General features: G+C 33.7%; 1 protein-coding gene across 5 annotated transcripts in view; it reads left to right on the forward strand.

Moving 5' to 3' along the window:
- LOC138697766 (phosphatidylcholine translocator ABCB4-like) overlaps window positions 1-19755 on the forward strand; it is a 264750-nt gene that overhangs the window by 135015 nt on the left and 109980 nt on the right. For 2 of the 5 annotated variants that reach the window (XM_069823258.1, XM_069823265.1), the window contains exon 1: window positions 8776-9114. The exons of 1 other annotated variant lie outside the window; for it this stretch is intronic. The gene's annotated coding sequence lies outside the window, so the exon portion shown is untranslated. 2 more of the 5 variants (XM_069823281.1, XM_069823290.1) reach the window with 2 other exon arrangements.

A 19755-nucleotide genomic window follows, 5' to 3' on the forward strand; every position in this document is an offset into this window, starting at 1 on the left:
GCAAATTCTTACTGAATTAAGAGTTCTGCCAACAAATATTATTAAAACCCTGGAAATGCTCACTGAATTAAGAGCTCTGCCAACAAATATTAAAACCTTGCAAACACTCACAAAGTTAAGAGTTCTTTTAACAAATATTAAAAACTTTGCAAATTCTCACTGAATTAAGAGCTCTGTCAACCAATATTATTAAAACCATGGAAATGCTCACTGAATTAAGAGCTCTGCCAAAATATATTAAAACCTGGGAAATAATCACTGAATTAAGAGCTCTGGCAACAAATATGATTAAAACCCTGGAAATGCTCATTGAATCAAGAGTTCTGCCAACAAATATTAAAACCCTTGCAAAACTCACTGAATTAAGAATTCTGCCAACAAATATTATTAAAACCTTGGAAATGCTCACTGAATTAAGAATTCTGTCAACAAACCCTATTTCCACGACTACGAAGACAAGAATCGCGTCAAGCTTGAGCAATGCAAGATGTGCAAGGAAACATGTACGTTATGTAGCAGACGTAAGAGGGTGAAAGGAGAATTTCCGGAACAATACGCCTAAGGTATGGCAACCCCAACAGGAGAGTCCCTGGACCTCCAATTTAAGGGTTGTGGGGTTGGCTGGTAACTAGTACACGGAAAACCTTAAACGCTCATATAGAGCCTCGGAAGGATATCCAGTCCATTTTTAATCAGAACTATATAAGCACTAAAAAGGAACACCAGAATTACTGAAATTACTGATACAGCCATCGGCAGACAATTAACTCAAGATATTAAAACCAATCGAGTTAGGAAAAGATAAACAATGCGATCGATTTAAAGGTGGACCGAACACTGAAGAGTGCATAACATAACATATATGTATTTTTATAGTAATATATAATATATATATATATATATACGTCATAATTAGTAACCAAGCAACAATCGCTCTGTTTTGCTTAATATAGCAAGGAACTTGCAGGTGTGTGACTATTTTGAGTGTGATTTAACCCTACAGCCGAGTCTCCTCTGCACGCCCTGGAAACTGGTGTCTTGTGTTCCGTAAGAAGACGGTGAAAGATCAGGTTCCTGGTCTTTGAAACAACCTTGACATTAAATTTAAATTATGGTTTATTTAACGACGCTCGCAACTGCAGAGGTTATATCAGCGTCGCCAGTGTGTCAGAATTTTGTCCCGCAGGAGATCTTTTACATGCCAGTAAATCTACCGACATGAGCCCGTCGCATTTAAACACATTTAAATGGCATCGACCTGGGCCGGGATCGAACCCGCAATCTCGAGCAGAGAAGGCCAGCCCTATACTGACTACGCTACCCAGGCCGACAACAACCTTGAATACTGAGGCCTATCAAGATAGGCTACTGTCGATGCAGTCCATAGTCTTACTGGAAGTGGATGGACATAACTCCAGGATACACCAAGCCTGTGCAACCTGTCACACAGCCATGACGATGAGGACTTTTTTTTTTTTGGCGACAGAATCATATCTGCAGAGGTATGGCCTCCAAGATCTCCAGATCTTACTAATCCAGATTATTTTTTGTGAGGATACTTAAAACAAATTAATTGTGTACGAAAACAATCCATACGCCTTGGAAGAGCTGAAGATTAACATCACTGATGCCATCCAGAGTTATCGAGTGAAAAGGAGATGGAACAAGCAAAAGAATAAGAGCAAGAGTAACGAAATAAATAAGAAAAGAGAAGTATGAACGAAAAACAGAGAAGGCTTAGCTATCACTATACATTGTGTACAGAGTAGTAATTCATATAGAAACGAACCCCAAGTTTCGCTGCTGAATCACTGTGAATTGTTGGTATATTCTGCGGTCATTGCAAGTGCATTTATAATGTTAGAAACAGCTACGATACAACTGCGCGTCACAAGTCTGGAATAACGTGATTTTATTTTACGCGCTTGTTAGATTACTGACTTTTTTCCTTAACAAAATGAAAACCGATGATGATGATGATAATGACTATTATTATTATTATTATTATTATTATTATTATTATTATTATTATTATTGACAACAGCAGATGGGAGGAGAAGAATTAAAAGGTATGCGACCGTCCTTGCAAGGCAATTTGGAGCTGAGAGGAAGTATCTATGTGAGCGAGCTTCTAACCTGTTGGCCACTTATCTCGCTCCATTTTTCATCGTTCCGTTGAAGAAACGATTAAGCCGAACAAAGATGTAATCTAATAGGGTAGTTAACTCATCAAGGGGACGAATATCGAAAGCACGATTCCTAAAACGGCTGAACAGCAGCAGGATAAGGTTTTTTTTTAATTTTATTTTATTTAAATTTAAATATACAGAATAAAGAATATAATTACAAAACAAACAAGAGAAATAGAAATATAATAATACAAGCAATATAAAAAGAAGATACAGTAGAATTAACAAAATTTGAGACCGAATGAGCAGCGCTCGTGCTCGGTCGCAGTTCAGATATAATATTAAAATAAAAAAAAAAAAAATAATAATAATAATAATAATAATAATAATAATAATAAAAATAAATAAGTAAAATAAAATAGGAACTAAAATATAATTACAGCGGCAATGGAATTATATAATATAATATTAACACTAGAGAAGAATAATATCGCACGTGAAAAGTAGGACTAATATATATTTCAAAATTATAGAATACAAATGTAATATAGGTTGATTAATTCATACACATAGGCTATAAATTTATTTAATCAAATTGAAGATATTAACACGTTTCTAATTTTCTTGTTATATGTTAGTGGGTTACATGTTAGAAGTTCTGGGTGTAATTTAGTTAAAGCATTGTACAACCGAGGGCCAAAATTTATGCTATGCTTTAGACCAGCAGATGTGAGACATTTAGGTTCTACTAATGTTGAATTAATATTTCGTCTTGTGTCATAATTGTGTGTCTGTAATACAAACTTATTACGATTTTTATGATAAAATTTTAACAGCGTATACTTATAAATTTGTTCAATATTAAATACATTAAATTCAGAATAAATTAATTTAGTTGGATAATCGAAACGTTTCTTCAAACAAATTTTAATTATTCTCTGTAGTAAATTTAACGGACTAAGATTAATTTTTGTACTTCCACCTCAACAATTATACCATATTGAATGATAGACTGAATAATGGCCAAATAAACATTTCGTAGAACTCTAATAGGTAAGTAGCATCGAAGATTAACGAATTTATAAATTGTTTTACGAAGCTTCTTACAAAGATAAGTAATGTGATGAGGCCATTTTAAATTCTGATCAATAATGATACCCAGATATTTGACATACTTGGCTTCTTTCAAAGGTGGACATTTACAACTTTTGGGATCTAAACAATTTTCACTGTGTATTATTAGTCTATAATTATCGCTAAATTTTAAATTTTGAACACTGGCAGCTGTTAACGAAAAAGGAACTAAAGTTGATTTAGATATATTTAAAGAAAGGAAGTTGGAATTAAGCCATTTTTTAACAATGTTAGCACCTATATTAGCATTTCTATATGCTTCCTGCCAAGAAAAACCACTGAAAATAACTACTGTATCATCCGCATATGAATATATAGATCCATTAAGTTTTTCTAAATTTATATTTAGCAGATCATTAACATATATTAGAAATAAAATAGGTCCCAAAATTGTTCCTTGCGGTACACCTATATCAATATATTTGTATTCACTAAATTGATCTTCAATTTTGGTCATTTGCCTTCTGTTACTAAAATATGATTGGAATAATTTTAAAACTATAACTCTAACTCCAATAGTATGTAGTTTGTCCAAAAGTAAATTATGATTGATAGTGTCAAAAGCTTTCCGTAGATCCAAGAAAATACCCAAACATTTGTTTCCGATATCTAGTTCATTGATAATTTTTCCAGTAACATTAATAAGAGCATCATCAGTAGAAATATTATTGCGGAAAACAAACTGATTTTTAGAGAGGATTTTATGTTTTTCTAAATAATTTATTAATCTATTCTTTAAACATTTTTCAAGCAATTTGGAAAATGTTGGAAGTAAAGATATAGGTTTATAGTTATTTAAATTATTTTTATCTCCAGATTTGTATATCGGAATTACTATGGCACATTTCAAAACATCTGGGAATATACCTTGCACAAAACATAAGTTAAAAATATGAACCATGGGTTTTAATATATATTTGATAATAATTTTGAAAGTATTAACTTATTCTTAATTCCATCTATACCAGGAGCAACATTATTTTTTAATTTCTTAACCAAAATAATAATTTCATCTTCAGTTACAGGGAAAAGAAACATGGAGGAAGCTAAATGTTCATCTTGTGTCTCATTTTGTAGAGAAGAGCTAAAATTTGACTTATTAATGTTAGAAGTAACTTTGTGTCCTATCTCTGAAAAATAATTATTAAATACGTTTGCAATCTCTTTTCCGCAATTTAATATTTCACCCTTATCGTTTTTTCCTTGATTGGCTGTTTATTTTGTACATTTACATCTGTAGCTTCATTTATAACTTGCCAGAATTTTTTAGGTTCATTTTTGTATCTATCAAATTTGGATTCATAATATTTAATTTTCGTTTTTCGAATGATAAGAGTTAACATATTTCTATATGCTCTGTAGTAATTTTTTAGTTGTATGTTATTTGGATTCTTTTTAACTTTTGAAGCAAGGTGGGCCAAATATATAAGCCTGGGCAGAACCAGGGGAGGCTTCGTTATCCTCCCTAGACAAGATTATCGAGCCTATGCACTAGACGCGTAACAATTAAGGAAGTATACCGAGAAGTAGCCAAGGCAACACGCGAAAACAAAGGTTCCGTTTTGTGAACGATTTAATTTGGAAAATGCAGAAATTAATGAAGTACTTATGTCCATGGCCTCTTTCTTTTAGGACTCATCTCGATATTTGTGTTAGCGCCTTATAAAACCACGGAAAACCATATGCAGGATAAACTGTCTCAATTTAGGAGAGTAACCAATTGGCTATAAAGTGATTTTACTAAAATATGACCCAATCTCCCTAAGGGAATAACGTAGGGAAGGATGGATAGGCTATATTAACCAAGGGGAAAAAAGGATTACGTTCCTGACTAAAGAGTAGTTGGATGTACGGCATATTTGTCATCCTCTTTCTGAATATACGTAAGTGATACAGTTGATGATGGCAATATCAATCGTGCTGGAAGCAATGTAGCCACGAAACCGAGTCCCCATCAACTAATCCCGCAGTTTGGGGAGGTGCAGAACCGAAGTGTAGGAGTGTCAGTGCGTATTTAATAGTTCAGAATGTAGTTAACCTTGAGATAGGTGGTCGGGCTGATTCTAGCGTAAGTTGAGCTAGGGAAAGGTTCTTATCCAGAGACTCGAGCAAACAATAGTTCCACGTGTGTAATATATAAGAGTTCTGCGTTTGGTTACCTAAATCTTCCAAGCAACCCTCAACGGTGTAGGTATGTATGGAGCGTTGCTTACGAGACTATATTTCGTAAGCAATGGTATGGAATATAGCTTGACGGTATTCCAACGCTATTTAGTTCAGATCTGCTGTTCAATGAACATACGAAAACAAAACAAAACTAGACGATAGGAAATGAGTGCTTCAATAGAAGAATTTGGTAGCAAGCACGACATTAGGAGAGAAGAAAATGTATTTTATCAGAAAGAAGTAAACATTTTTTTATTTGAAACACTTAAAATGTTTACAGTCATTGATTGTGATGAGTAGAGACTCGTAAAACACGCACTCATAATTTTTTATTTCTGTGTTGTGAATTCCAAACTTCAATTAGATCTAAAGTAGCCTATCTAGATGCGTTTTACCGATTGTAAAAATCAGGGGTAGACAAATCTGGGTGCCAGGTAGCCATAACGACTAAACAATTTTATCTGGCGCTTGAATTTTTCAATGAGTTTATTTTTTTTAAGACCTCGATTTCAATTAGGCCTATGTCATTACGACTAATACATAATGTTAACAAAAACGGTTGTAAGAAGAAATTCGATTGTGCTTTTTAAATTAATACTGTATTGTTACATTTGTTGCGCATCTCAAAACACAGCTTCAGAGCGTCTCTGAAAGCATGTTTGCATTGCATAGATATTTAATATTGTTTAATATACTGCATATCAATAAATGTATCTTTATCTTAGGTCGAATGATTTTCTTATCGCATGTGTGGACAAAATGTGGTGGCTCCTGAAAATAAAGGGGCTTGCTCCTGAAATGTTTTAGTAAAAAATTATCTTTTATTGCATACATTTTTTAGTCTTCTCTGTACCGTAATAAAAATTATTTTTATTGTATATAAACTGCCTTTAAACAAATGCTTCGTTATTATTATTATTATTATTATTATTATTATTATTATTATTATTATTATTATTATTATTATTATTATTATTATTAAATCCAAGTGGTGTTTTGTACATGAGTACTATTCCTATTGTTAATCGATTTATACACACAGATACACGAATAAACAGATGTAAACACAGTACCGGAGCGTAAGGGAAGACTGCTGAACTGCAACGTCAACTGTTGACTCGCAACTTGTTCCCTGTACCAAGTAAAGCTAATATGATCGATGTACGTCTAACTCGTATTCAAAGTAACCAAACGCAGAATTCCAGTAATAAGTACCTTAAAATGAAATATATTTTACTGTCCGCTCTCTATCTCTCTGGCCGTCATTTAATGAATCAGTTATGTTAAAGAAGAAGTAAAGAAGCAGTACTGCTTTACCTTTCAATTGTAAAACAAGCTTGATTTAAAGAATATTCCATGAAGCTCTCATAGGAAATACACTCTGTCTTTATGAATCCTGGAGGGTGCATCTGCAGTATTTCGGTGCTTTTCAACCATTTCTTTTATACAATATGGTATATGGTTCTGGATTCCAGCGCTGTAGAGATGGATCATTTATGAGATTCTTAGGCACAGAAGAGATGATTTAAGATCAGTAATAATAATAATAATAATAATAATAATAATATTTATTTATTCCGGCGACGTTAAGGTCATCAGGCCTTCTCTTCCACGTAGCCAGAAACAAAAGAAGCTCATACAATTTGCAGTAATACAAGTTAATAATTACAGACTAATATTTAAAGAACACTAAAAAAATTATATAGTCATGTAAATACAAGTTGAATAAAATAATGCAAACATACTAAGTAGAGATCTCCGTGTAAAAAATCTTAGGCACCCATACATCGTATGGCTCCGTATGGGAAAAATTTTTTCCTCCCCATACGATTAATTAAAAAAGCCCTACTTTCATCATACATCATGTTTCAAAATTATGGTAACAGTGTCGTTAGTTGGTGGTTATTGGGGTTTAAAAAGGGCGCGTCAGCTCCTTTGGCTACTTGCGCCCTCGGCAACAGTTTCATATGATTATTTATTTATTAAGTAAGTATTAATGATACAATCACTTTGTCTATATAATTTGTTTAAGAAACTCGTAAAGTTTTATTGGTAAGTTATAAACACCCAATGTGAGAACTTCTTGTTACACGGCATACATAAACATGATAGTCAAATTTTTCCACACACCCTCCTACATATCTCTGTTTTGGATGCAATCGCAGCAATGATCCGTTGTCTTACTTCTCAAAGTCTTGGAATAGAGATGACAGTAAAATTCCATCCTTCACATACTCCAAAAGAAAGAACTCACATGGTGTCAAGTCTGGTGACCTGGAAGGCCAGGAAGGTAGGCCAGATCAACGGCAGAACAAAAACAGAACTTGAAACTTTCACTATCAAATAACGTGTGTAATATTACTTTACCACTAATACTTACTTAATAGTAATCATATGAAAATGTTATAATTTTACATACGGTGCAATAAAGAGAGAGAGAGAAAAGAAGAAAAAAGAAAAAGAGAAAGAAAGAAAAATGATAGAAATAAAAAAGAAAGAAAGGAAGAAAAAGAACAATCTTTCCTATGCAATTATTATAATCATTTTTGCGTAAAAGTTCCATGTCAAATCTTCGTAGAATTCTGTAGGCCTATAAGTTATGCATCGTCTACGGAAGCTATTTTCAAATGACTAGATTTCCGAGACAAAAGCGTTATTCCAAGTGGAGTAGTTTAGAGACCATGATACTGTACTGCATTTGTGAAGGATAGAGTGGAGAAATTTCCTTCCTTCATAAGCTTGGCATTAGAAGACGGCAAGTGATGAATGAGCATCGCCCTCGGGAAAATAACGCCGGTCCTCATTTCACAGACAGGTCGATGTTGAGACGTCATTATTTTAGTTATATTTCACTGCATACTACTGTACAGTTAGAAAAAAGTTTAAGCTGTACCACCGCAGATATTTAACAAATAAATATGAACTTTAAGAGCAAAGTGTGCAGATCTCCGATACAGTCGTTATACTGGTTGCTATATTTCTTATCACCCGGTTGAACTTGATGTGGATCTTTGATTAAGAGGATTCGGTTTATCTTACCTGACAAACCCCCTAATTATACAAAGTGCAAAAATATATAAACTATATATACCGGATGCTTTTAGGGGCGGTGGCTGCGTCCCTGAATTTCCCCCTGCGGGAAAAATATTATTATTACACCTGGAAAGTCCACACCTACAAACTTAAAGCGCTCTCAGCTCCTCTTCACAACAGAGTAGGCCATGGTTACGTAAACACGAGGTACGATACAAAAAAATAGACGAGACCTTGAGTAAAACGATTGAGCATCGGACTCTCCAAGAAGGCTAGATAGCTGTTCTCCAATAAGGTAGTGGTATTGACGTATAATAAATATACGAATCAACCTTAACGATACCGGACATAAACCTATCTTACTCGCATAACACTGAAAGTATCTTAGCTAGAGAAATGTGGAAGAGTGTCAGTATTTTTACACATAGGGTGAGTTTCTACGGAATTTTAACGTCTGAATAGACCTTAATGGTACAGAAGACAGATGAACAGAAGCCGCCAAGAACCCGCCAAGGAAAAACGCTAAAGCTTCAGTGATGCCAGAATAAAAACCAGTTTACAATGAGTTCTGTTGTTTGACGTGAACATGCATTGAGAACGCTCAATATAAGGATAACGGATTCGCTGGACAAGTGCGCCGAGTCAGCAATAGGTAGGCTTATGGTTATACTATAATATATTCATTAATTGACTAGATTGTGGATATAATAATATTTAATACAGGATTAACAAGAGAAAATATAGGTGAAATTTTGATCCAGTGTTAAGATTAGTTAACTTGCGTGTGTTCGATGGCCTCAGAATGGTGACATCAGACAATGGAAAGAGTGGCAAGTGTTTCGTGTTTGCGTGAACATTTTTTGCTACAGCATTATTATCAGTCTCTAATTAACTCCATAAACTACTACGGGACTGACGTTTCATTCACGACATTCAAGCGTCGTATCTATGAATAAAATATAGGTTCAAATTAACGGAAAGGTGGGTTAGGTTTTTTGCAAACATATAGTGATGAGAAAACTTTGATTAGTCTTTTCTCAGACTTAATAATAATAATAATAATAATAATAATAATAATAATAATAATAATAAATTATAAATAATAATAATTATAATTATAATCAATTATTAGAAATAATAATAATAATAATAATAATTATTATTATTATTATTATTATTATTATTATTATTATTATCGTCACCACCATCATCAATGTTTAATATGCGATGTCAGAAATATTCAACAAGGCCACCAGAGTAATCAATATTCACCAGACGTTAAAACACCATTGCAATTAAAAATATGAAAATTAATGACATCCAAATATTAATTTAAAAATTACATCTTAAGTAACTCTCTGAAAATTTAAATATCTGAGAAATACTACCACTCAATTATAAAACTATACATCTTCACCTTTCCCACACAGTTACAGTATCAATTAAAAATAAAATTAAATAGTGATAGTAGTGGTAGTAGTAGTGACAATAATAGTAATAGTGGTAGTAGTATTTGCAGTTAGTAATAGTGGAGGTGGTGGTAGTAGCATTAGTAGATTTTACCAGTAGTAGTCAGTAGCAGTAACAGTAGCAGTGGTAGTAGTAGATCAGACGTAGGTTGTAGTGGTAACAGTAGCATTACAGTAGAAATGGTAGTAGCGGTAGTAGTGGTAGTAATAGTCGTAGTATAGTGGTAGTATTGATCGTAGTAGTAAAAGTAACAATGGTAGGCCTAGTAGTAATGTAGTAGTAACAGTAGTTGTAAAAGTGACAATGGTAGTATAATAGTGGTAGTAGTAATAGCAGAAGTAATAGTGTTAGCAGCAGTAGAAGTAGTAGTAGTATTAGTAGTGGTAGAAGTAGTCGTAGTAGTAAAAATAACAATGGTAGTAGTAGTAGTAATGATAGTAGCAATAATAATAGCAGACTACTACTACTAGTAGTAGTAGTAGTAGTAGTAGTAGTAGTAGTCAGTGACAATGCCAATACAGGCCTATTTAATTTTGGGAGGTACTGGGTAGGACATAATTTAATCAAGGCGTGCAATGCTCCTCCCATGCTCCCCAATTATTATTATGAGAGTTGATTACTGTTCAGGTCAAATGTTTATAATATTAAACATTAGTGCTAATTAACATACGATTCCCTTTCGATTTTCTCGCAACTTAAAATTTAAATAATTAAGATTAAATTAGAATTTAATGAAGATACAAAAAATTAAAACCTGGCCTTTGTCACGTTACGCACGGTGACAAGAAAAGGTATGATGCAACTGCTAGGAAAAGTTGTGATATATAACAATAATTAAAAATAATGAGTCAACAGGGTTGGAAGCGTTTTCAAACAAGCTTAAATTGCATTTTCAATATTTGTATGAAGTGGGAGGGCAGATAGGTGGACATAGTTTAGCTTTAATGGTTAAACGCTCCTATTGGTGTCGCTTCTGAAATAATTTTTTAGAATTCAGTACATATTTGCCTATCTAATTATGTTATATTAACTACAAAGTCTATTTAATGTCGCTACTATGGTTATATTAGGATTCGCCAGAAATCGCCCCATATACGGTGGTTTTGGCTATGAGTATATAATGCTCTTCAGTGTTTGCATATAGAATTACGTAAGCTACTGTAGGTACTCCTTCACAATAAATTGGAAGGTAATGGTAGTTATTTATTGAGAAAGAAACAAAAACAGTTAGTACTCGACAGTCTACTTAAGATATTGTAGGAGCTCTGGTATTCTATTTGCTGCGGCCCGGATTCGATCCCCGGCCTTGTCGTAATGGAATTTGTGATGGAAAAAGCAGACGTTAGATTTTTGTCGGCATAGTAATATCGTTTCTTTTTTTATTCCCTCAACACTTCCCATTCTCCTCGTCATTTCACCTGTCATCCGTAATAGTAAATAATATATAGTGAAGATCACATAAGAGTATTTTCTAAAAGACTAATTTGGCCGTCTCTTCAGTATTGCCAACTAATGCCAGATAGCACCAAAGAGGGTAAAATCACAATGTCTTGTATAATAATAATAATAATAATAATAATAATAATAATAATAATAATAATAATAATAATAATAATCACTACAAAATACAAGGAATTTTCTTGTGAGAAAAGAAAATGTATTTTCATATGTTAATGACGTGTCGGCATTAAGAAACAGAAATTTCGAATGTTTTGAATACGCTCTTGTGCAATTCTATGGTGTAGAGAAAAGCTTCTCCCACTATGCAAACATATCGGGTGACAGTCGCAGAAAATTCACATTTAGTAATCTACAAAATAATGCATGCAATAATGCAATGCAATTCTGTCGAAGCACAAAATGGACGACTAAGTTCAGATTTCTAAAAAGAAGTTTAAAATTAAATCGAATATAGTAATTTGTCACTATCTGTGCATAATATATCTTGTATCCATTAAAAATAAACAAATTAAAAACATGGGTATCTTATATAATGCATAGGCTACACAAAAATTACAAGAATTTATCCACATCAATAGTTTATCCGTTACTGGAAGCGCAGATAAGAAAGAAACATACACAGTCATCCTAAGGTTTAATTACGTAATTTCTTTTACAGTAACTGGAGGTAGGTAAACAAACTGCTTACACCCACCTGGTTCAGCTCAAACTACTATAGGCTACTCAGTGCCAACAATTGAAATGAATATCCCCTTATGACGAAACCTAATGGTTTTATTTTTATTATTTTCTTTTATTTATACTAAATTATTTATACAAAGAATAAAAAATCAGGAACACCCGTATGAGAAAAGCTCGTGTTCGGTTGTAGTTCCATTATAATACAGAAATACAAAAATTAATGCACACAAATAATATTATAGAAACAAATAAAAATAAGAACATGGGAAAAAACACTTTATACATACATACATACATAATATCACATTTAAATATCATTGATAAGTAGATGTTTAATTTTTTATTGAAATTAAAAACAGAGAGCGTTGATTCAGGGTGGATTTTAATTATGGGATTATGTAACCTTGGATCTAGACTAATAAACCTGCAGTCGTGAAAAAGTTTTGCTCTCTTAAGGGTAAATTAGCAGTCCGTCTAGTGCTGTAAATAGAAGAAAATGGTATATTATTATTATTATTATTATTATTATTATTATTATTATTATTATTATTATTTATTAAAGGAGTGGGCGAACACTGACATTAGGTCCATCCGAGACAACAGCGTAATCCCAATTAATTCCAGCTGACTTCATATAGGTTCGTTGAGTGTCCAGATTTTAAGCACGCAACCCCACTCGTTCTTAGACCAGCCCTTCCACTAGCGCGTCAGAATCGTAAGGGAATAGAATCGGACGGGATGATGATGATGATGATGATGATGATGATGATGATGATGGGAAAACCCCTTGTCTGCAACAAGTACCACTTCAATTAAAAATCATCTCTGACCGGGACTCGAATTCGGACCATTTGCGTGACAGGTCTAGCCCTAGACCATGAAGTCACCGTAGGGACTAAGCCTTGTAATTATGAATGACCAATAATAAAAAATGGCTCATTATTAGACAGTTTTTAAGTAGGTGATTTTATAATATTACAGTTTCTCTAATATATAGGCAGAGGTGTATTTCACGCCTGGCGTGCTCTGGTTGCGCCAGGGTACTATTTATCGAGGCCGGGCGGCCCCAGGGCACTTTTTAAGATTTTCATATTATCGTAATTTTTTTTGCATTTATAAAAAGTCATATTTTACTTATATTTCAACAATTTCATAGTGAGATCTACTCCACAGACCTAACAAGCTCTAGATCTAGATTCGAACCCATGTATTTTCGTCTGACATTCCATAAGTATTCTTACGGAAATGGTAATATGTAAAAATGATGATGATGATGATGATGATGATGATGACGATGGTGATGACGATGACGATGGTGATGACGATGAAGACTACTACCGGTACTACATGGGTGAAATATCTCTAATAGGAGGTATCTCAAACATACATGACTTCTGAAGTCAGCGAAATAAATATAGCCTATTTTGGTTGTCATTCTTTTAAAGTGATCATTTATAATTTTTCCTTAAAAAGTACGAAAATTCTAATTGTCACAACAAAGTTTCCGTAATCAAGTGTGTTTTACTTTCCCAATTCGATGTCCTTTCCAACATTAGTATATTTAATTGCGGTCTTCATTTGCAATTGAGAAGAGTGGTGATTGATGTTTAGTGATGTGAGAAGGAAAATTTTTCGCAGCAAATTTTCTGAAATGAAAAATGTTATAGAAAATGTTCCCTTACATTTTTTCCGAAAACCTTCCATTGTAACCAAATTGATATTCTCTTCGCTTCCTTTAATACAAACTCGAGAGCTGCACACGTGTTGCTCATTCAGTATTCTCATTGGTTATCAGCTTATCAAACGAAATTCGTAAGTAGTCTAACATTAGATGACTGCATCAATACTGACTCCAAACACAGTGCCACTGTCACATTTGTTTTTCTACACCATTAAAACTGATTAAGAAACAAGCGCTGATGAACTTTACTGATCTAATCAAAATTCTCTAACAATATTAGCTTCACATGGAGCTGCTGTAAGCTTATAATTTTTAAATAATTAGTTGTTTTGGCTAAGGAGAACATTAGTATGATATAAAGATCGTAATTCCGCGTCTTTGTCATGTCTGTGGACTCCCCACTTTAATTTTATAACGCATTCACAGCTCAGTCAGTCACTCATACCCATAACAAGTGCAACGTTTCTACGTTGTATTGAATATGGTATAATATGACTGTCTGAGAAATCTGATACATGCATTTCGTGATAAAATTTATTTTTATTTCTTGATCCTGCCCCTGTAAAATTATGCGGAAAGATAAGGCTTGCGTAGCATTAAAATTTCTTTCCTAATATCTATATCCAGGTCTGTAACCTACATCCTGAACTCTGCTTGTATCCTTATCTATAATCTGACTATATTATGTTCAATTACGCGTGTACAATTTTCATGTGATTGTATAGGCTAATACAAATATATGTATTGTGTAAATAGTAGTGCTATTGATAGATAAAAATATGTAATCGATTAACTATTTGAATATAATCGATTAATCGATAGATTAATCGAGTTTTGATCGGGATGAAAAAATGTCTTAATATATATACACAATATATATATATATATATATATATATATATATATATACACAATTATTGTTAAATTTAACTTATGTTCGGCGATAATCATAAGTATTAAATTAATATTGTATATCTGTATATATTGTATCGTTATATTGCAAAACAACTATTTTAATTACTTGCTAACATATTGAGGCTTATAATTTATTGTGTCAATTTCTCCGGGAATTTTTGAGACAAACATAAATAACAAAAAGTATGAAGACTCATCTAGTTAATACTGCTTCATCCATGCCTTTAAACATGTGAGTGCATTCACATGCTCCGAATTATGTGCCACTCTACGTTTAGTAACAATGTTTCCTACATCACTAAACACGAAAAAACTTTCTTTCTGTCAAGCACTTCTCCACGATCGTTCAATTTAAATCCAAACGTTTCACCGAGTTTACCTCTCAAATCCTCATCTGACATAATGGCGTTTACACTTTTCATAAACCACAGAAAACTGTTTTTTTTATCAAACTAAACACACAACCTTCATATACAAACTCAGTACAGAAACTGCAAGGACCTGCAAAAGTACAGCGGTCGAAACAGAACATTGGCCCCTATTGTAATCGAATTACCAGATTTTAAAATGAGAAGAAGGTAGTTACGCTCTTACTTGCACAGTATAGACATGGCTATTTAAAAGGGATGAGGGGAACGAATTCCAGAAAAGTATATATTTCATATGCTAGGAAGATGAACTGACAACAAGGTGGAAGTTTTCTTGGAAAGCCATAAAACTTAATAAAGGTTTCGCATTGTGTTTCAACTTTCAATAGAGGTAGACTAGGTCACTGTCCTCATATTTCCATCTCTTTCTGAAGTGCTTATGCAAAGATTTTCCCTACTCTACCTGGTTTACAGTTAGAAAATAACAGTACTCTTGTGCTTTTAAATAAGCAATTTCCGAGAGAGAAATATTGTCGGAATTTTTCGTATGAGTTTGTATTAACAAAATAATAATTAATATCAATTACAACCGATTAATTTTAATAGACTCGATTATTCGATTAAATATTTTTGATAGAAATTGATCGATTAAATCCCACAACACTAGTAAATACTGGTTATTTGAACAGCAATTGAGTCCACACCTGTGGAATAACGGTTAGCGCATCTGGCCGCGAAACCAGGTGGCCCGGGTTCGATTCCCGGTCGGGGCAAGTTACCTGGTTGAGGTTTTTTCCGGGGTTTTCCCTCAACCCAATATGAGTAAATGCTGGGTAACTTTCGGTGGTGGACCCCGGGCTCATTTCACCGGCATCATCACCTTCACCTCATTCAGACCCTAAATAACCTAAGATGTTGATACAGCATCGTAAAATAACCCACTGAAAAAAAAGAAACCAGTAATTGATGTATCTACCGTTCAGGAGAAGAGGTGTATGATGATAATATCAGTACAAATTATAAAACCAGCAAAATCAATAATCTTAAAAAAAAAAAAAAAAAAAAAAAAAAAAAAAAAAAATTCTCTTAGTTAAGAAGAGAAATTTTTTTCAGAAAAATGTATAATTATATCAGTACAATATTACAAAACTTAGGAAAAACAATCAGCTAAAAAATATTCTTAGACTATAATAAGGGAAGAGTTTTCAAGAAAATGTATATAACTGAAGATCTAACATTCTAAATGTGCTAAGTGCCATTTTTTTAAATACAATTTTATTCAACAGGAAGGAACATCCATATGAGAATATTATACTAAATTGTCTTTGTCGTAGCTTAACTGTAAGTGACTCATTTGTGCGCCAAAAGACGGTGTTGTAGGTATCTTAACATGCATTTCGCTGTCTGTTTTTCATCAGTATCTTGTTGTTTTTGTCACTTAACACATTTAGAATGTTAGGTTCTCAATTATAGAACTCTGCAAAATCAATCAATTTCAAAGGAAAATGAAGCCCAGTTCCCACGGTACTTATTTCTTTACCGGCCCTCTGATGGGTACGCTGATGACTCCCGTGTTTGTTACTATGTTGGTTACTGTTCATACGCAGCTGGCTCTTTTCACAGCTCAAATTTGAAAATCATCTGCGGCTTCATCTGTTACCAACACTCATGATGAAAGAGAAAATAAACCGTGAGTGGAAAACAACTAAAGCCCTACATTAACAATAGTAAATGTCATAATAAAATAATTAAAGTAGAAGTGTAAAACAACTAAAGTCCGATATTTAATTACTCTTTCTTTGAAATTAAGGAATACATAAAAAAGAGATTTAGTTGGAAAACAACGAACATGGCAACATGGTTTCACCGGTAATACTATATCATCTTTGGTTCCAGCCTGCAAGCCACCACGAAAAATAGCATGCAACCTAATCTCGAAATCCAGCATGATAGCTAACAAATCAGCCACCAGGGGGCAGGATTTCCAATAAGCAGGCAGAGCTACCATCAGGGCTTCCAGCATGCAATTCATCACAGAAACAAGCACCGTGGAAACCAGACTTTATTCAGAAAAATTGATAATTATACCAATAAAATTATTTCTTCAACAATAGCGGGTTCTTGACTGTTCCATAATTAACACATGTAAAGCCAGTTATGTAGATAAATTTATCGCTAGAGTCGTTGCCCAGGGTGCGCCACAGGAGGCTCGTCTACACTACACCCGCGATGAGATGAGATGATGATGGAGATTTGTTGGGATGCCACAGGGGAACCGGAGCTCTCGTAGAAAACCCCTGTATTACCTGGACCACGGGCTTGTCCAACACAAGTTATAAATCGGGGATACACCTTGGCTCGAACCCAAGCCCACAGGATTATAAGTCAGCGCTCTAACCACTAGACCACTTCATTAAAATTATAAAATTTAGCAAAATAAACAATAAATAAACTGCGTAATAAGGAGAAACTGTTCAGGAAAACTTATTTATATCAGTACATATCAGTACATTTAAGATGTTCTCTAGAAACGTTCCGTCATTTTTCCGTTTCCAGCATATTTATATTGAATCATCATTAACACATCTCCCTCCCGACAAAATGTTATTTTCCTCCAACAAACAGCGTATTCCGAATCTCACCGGACCGGTGGACAACAATGACGTCACGCTGCAGCGAAATAGGAACAAAACTGCTAGAAGGATCGACGGCTGTCATGGCGACTGTATAAGTTGTCTATGCTACGCTAGCAAAATTTTGTGAAATTTCCGTCCTGCTATCTCATTCAAAAAAAAGAGAGCATAAACAATTTATTTCTTGAACCGGTAGTAATAACTAGTCTGTTGACATGTTCGCTCTTAAGCCATTAACATATTGTTTTTACGTTGTGCTCATTACAAACAATACAGCAGAACTAAATAAGAACACACCGCCATGACACAACAGTGCACGATGTCATTCGTCTGCTAATTCCCGCCCTATACAAGAACCAATCAGATTCACTGATGGCGACTGATGGAGATTGCCACCACCTCTGCAAGCTGATGGCACCGGTGCGACACAGGTGGAGCATCAGTGACGCCATCGGTGAAATTCGGAACAGCGTGATGCCATCAGATTGCTCAGCGCTGAGATTCGGAATAAGCTCAAATACAGCGCAGAAACATTTGAACGTCATTTTGCGCAATGCTGGTACACGAGAACTACAATAAATACTCTCTGTATCACAAATTCAATATTTTGTAGTTAAGTTCTTGTTCCAGAGAACGCCTCAATTATGAAATTTAATAAAATCAGTAAGCTAAAAATATGCTTATTAAGTGTATTTAAGACGAAAGTTTTCGTCACTATTGATGTTAGAACTTTCAGAGTAAAACAGCCTTGTTACTACAGGTTGGTGGGAAAAAGTGACATATTGGTTGTGTAATACTGACACACGTCTTTATTCCCGGGGAAGTGATAGAGTGGTTTAGTTTTGTATTACGTACTACAACGCAGTAAATCTATTAATGTGCTGGAAGCAATAAATATATTGGAAGCATGTGAAAGAGATCGACGATGTTGAAACTTCCAAACAGCTACAAGGATATCACTCACAGTGATGCATGTCCGGAGGGTTCTGTAACTAGTGAATGCTGTCACAATTAAAAACATTATTTATCTCTGGATTTCTGTTATATCCTAGAAGATAAATGTGAAGATTTGAAGGAACGAGTTTCTTTCTGTACGTTGTCTTGAAACTTCGTGGATACTTTAGAGTCATGATTATTAATTTCATTTTAATTCGCAGACAGAGAAATCAACAGAATTATATATATATATATATATATATATATATATATATATATATATATATATATATACATACATACATACAGAGTGAACCGTAAGCAATGTCATTAATTTCAAGGAGTTGCTCTTTTAGATATGTCAAATAAGAAAGTTTAATATAATATTGCTCGCTTTTGCTTCCTTTCCGAGAAAAAAATATTTTATATGAAACATTTCATAGTTTATTTTGGGGAGGCTACTGAATGAATTCCAAATATGCTTAGTCAGTTTAAGACATCAGTCTATTATGACAATAAATGATTGAAAAATGTTAGTTTTGTACCTTAAATGCGCAGAAATTTGATCTGAACAAATGTAACTTTTCGTTCTGAAAAGAGGTTTTAAAATATTTTTTGTCCGGATAAAATGTTTGCACATTTAAAGAACAATGCTAAAATTCTTTCAATCTTTTACTATCATAATATCCTGCTCTCTTAAACTGAGTGAGCATATTGGCAATTAAAACAATGGCTTTCCCAAAACACGCTATGAAATGTCTCACGTAAAACAATTTTTATCTCGAAAAAAAAAAAGAACAAAAACAAGCAAAATTGTATTAAACTTCTTTGTTTGAAATATCTTGAAGAATAACCCCCCCTGAAATTAATTACATTACTTACGGTTTACCCTGTACTGTTTGTCATAGACAAGGTGGAAGAGAATTTAACTTAAATACTTCAACCCTATAACATTTTATTTGGAAGTAGAAGCAAACCAACAAGTGGGAGTGTGGGAGTTTAATGACTTGAAGACACCTTATTAAGCGCACCCTCCTCCCGGTAGTGAAGTAAATACTGCTAATATAGTTTAAAATGAAAACCTATAAAGAGGATAGTAAAACCATTATAGCCAGTCATAATTATTAGTTAAATTATTAATAATTGTT

The sequence above is a fragment of the Periplaneta americana genome, chromosome 1, assembly GCF_040183065.1.
Source record: "Periplaneta americana isolate PAMFEO1 chromosome 1, P.americana_PAMFEO1_priV1, whole genome shotgun sequence".
In the NCBI taxonomy this organism is placed as follows: Eukaryota; Metazoa; Arthropoda; class Insecta; order Blattodea; family Blattidae; genus Periplaneta; species Periplaneta americana.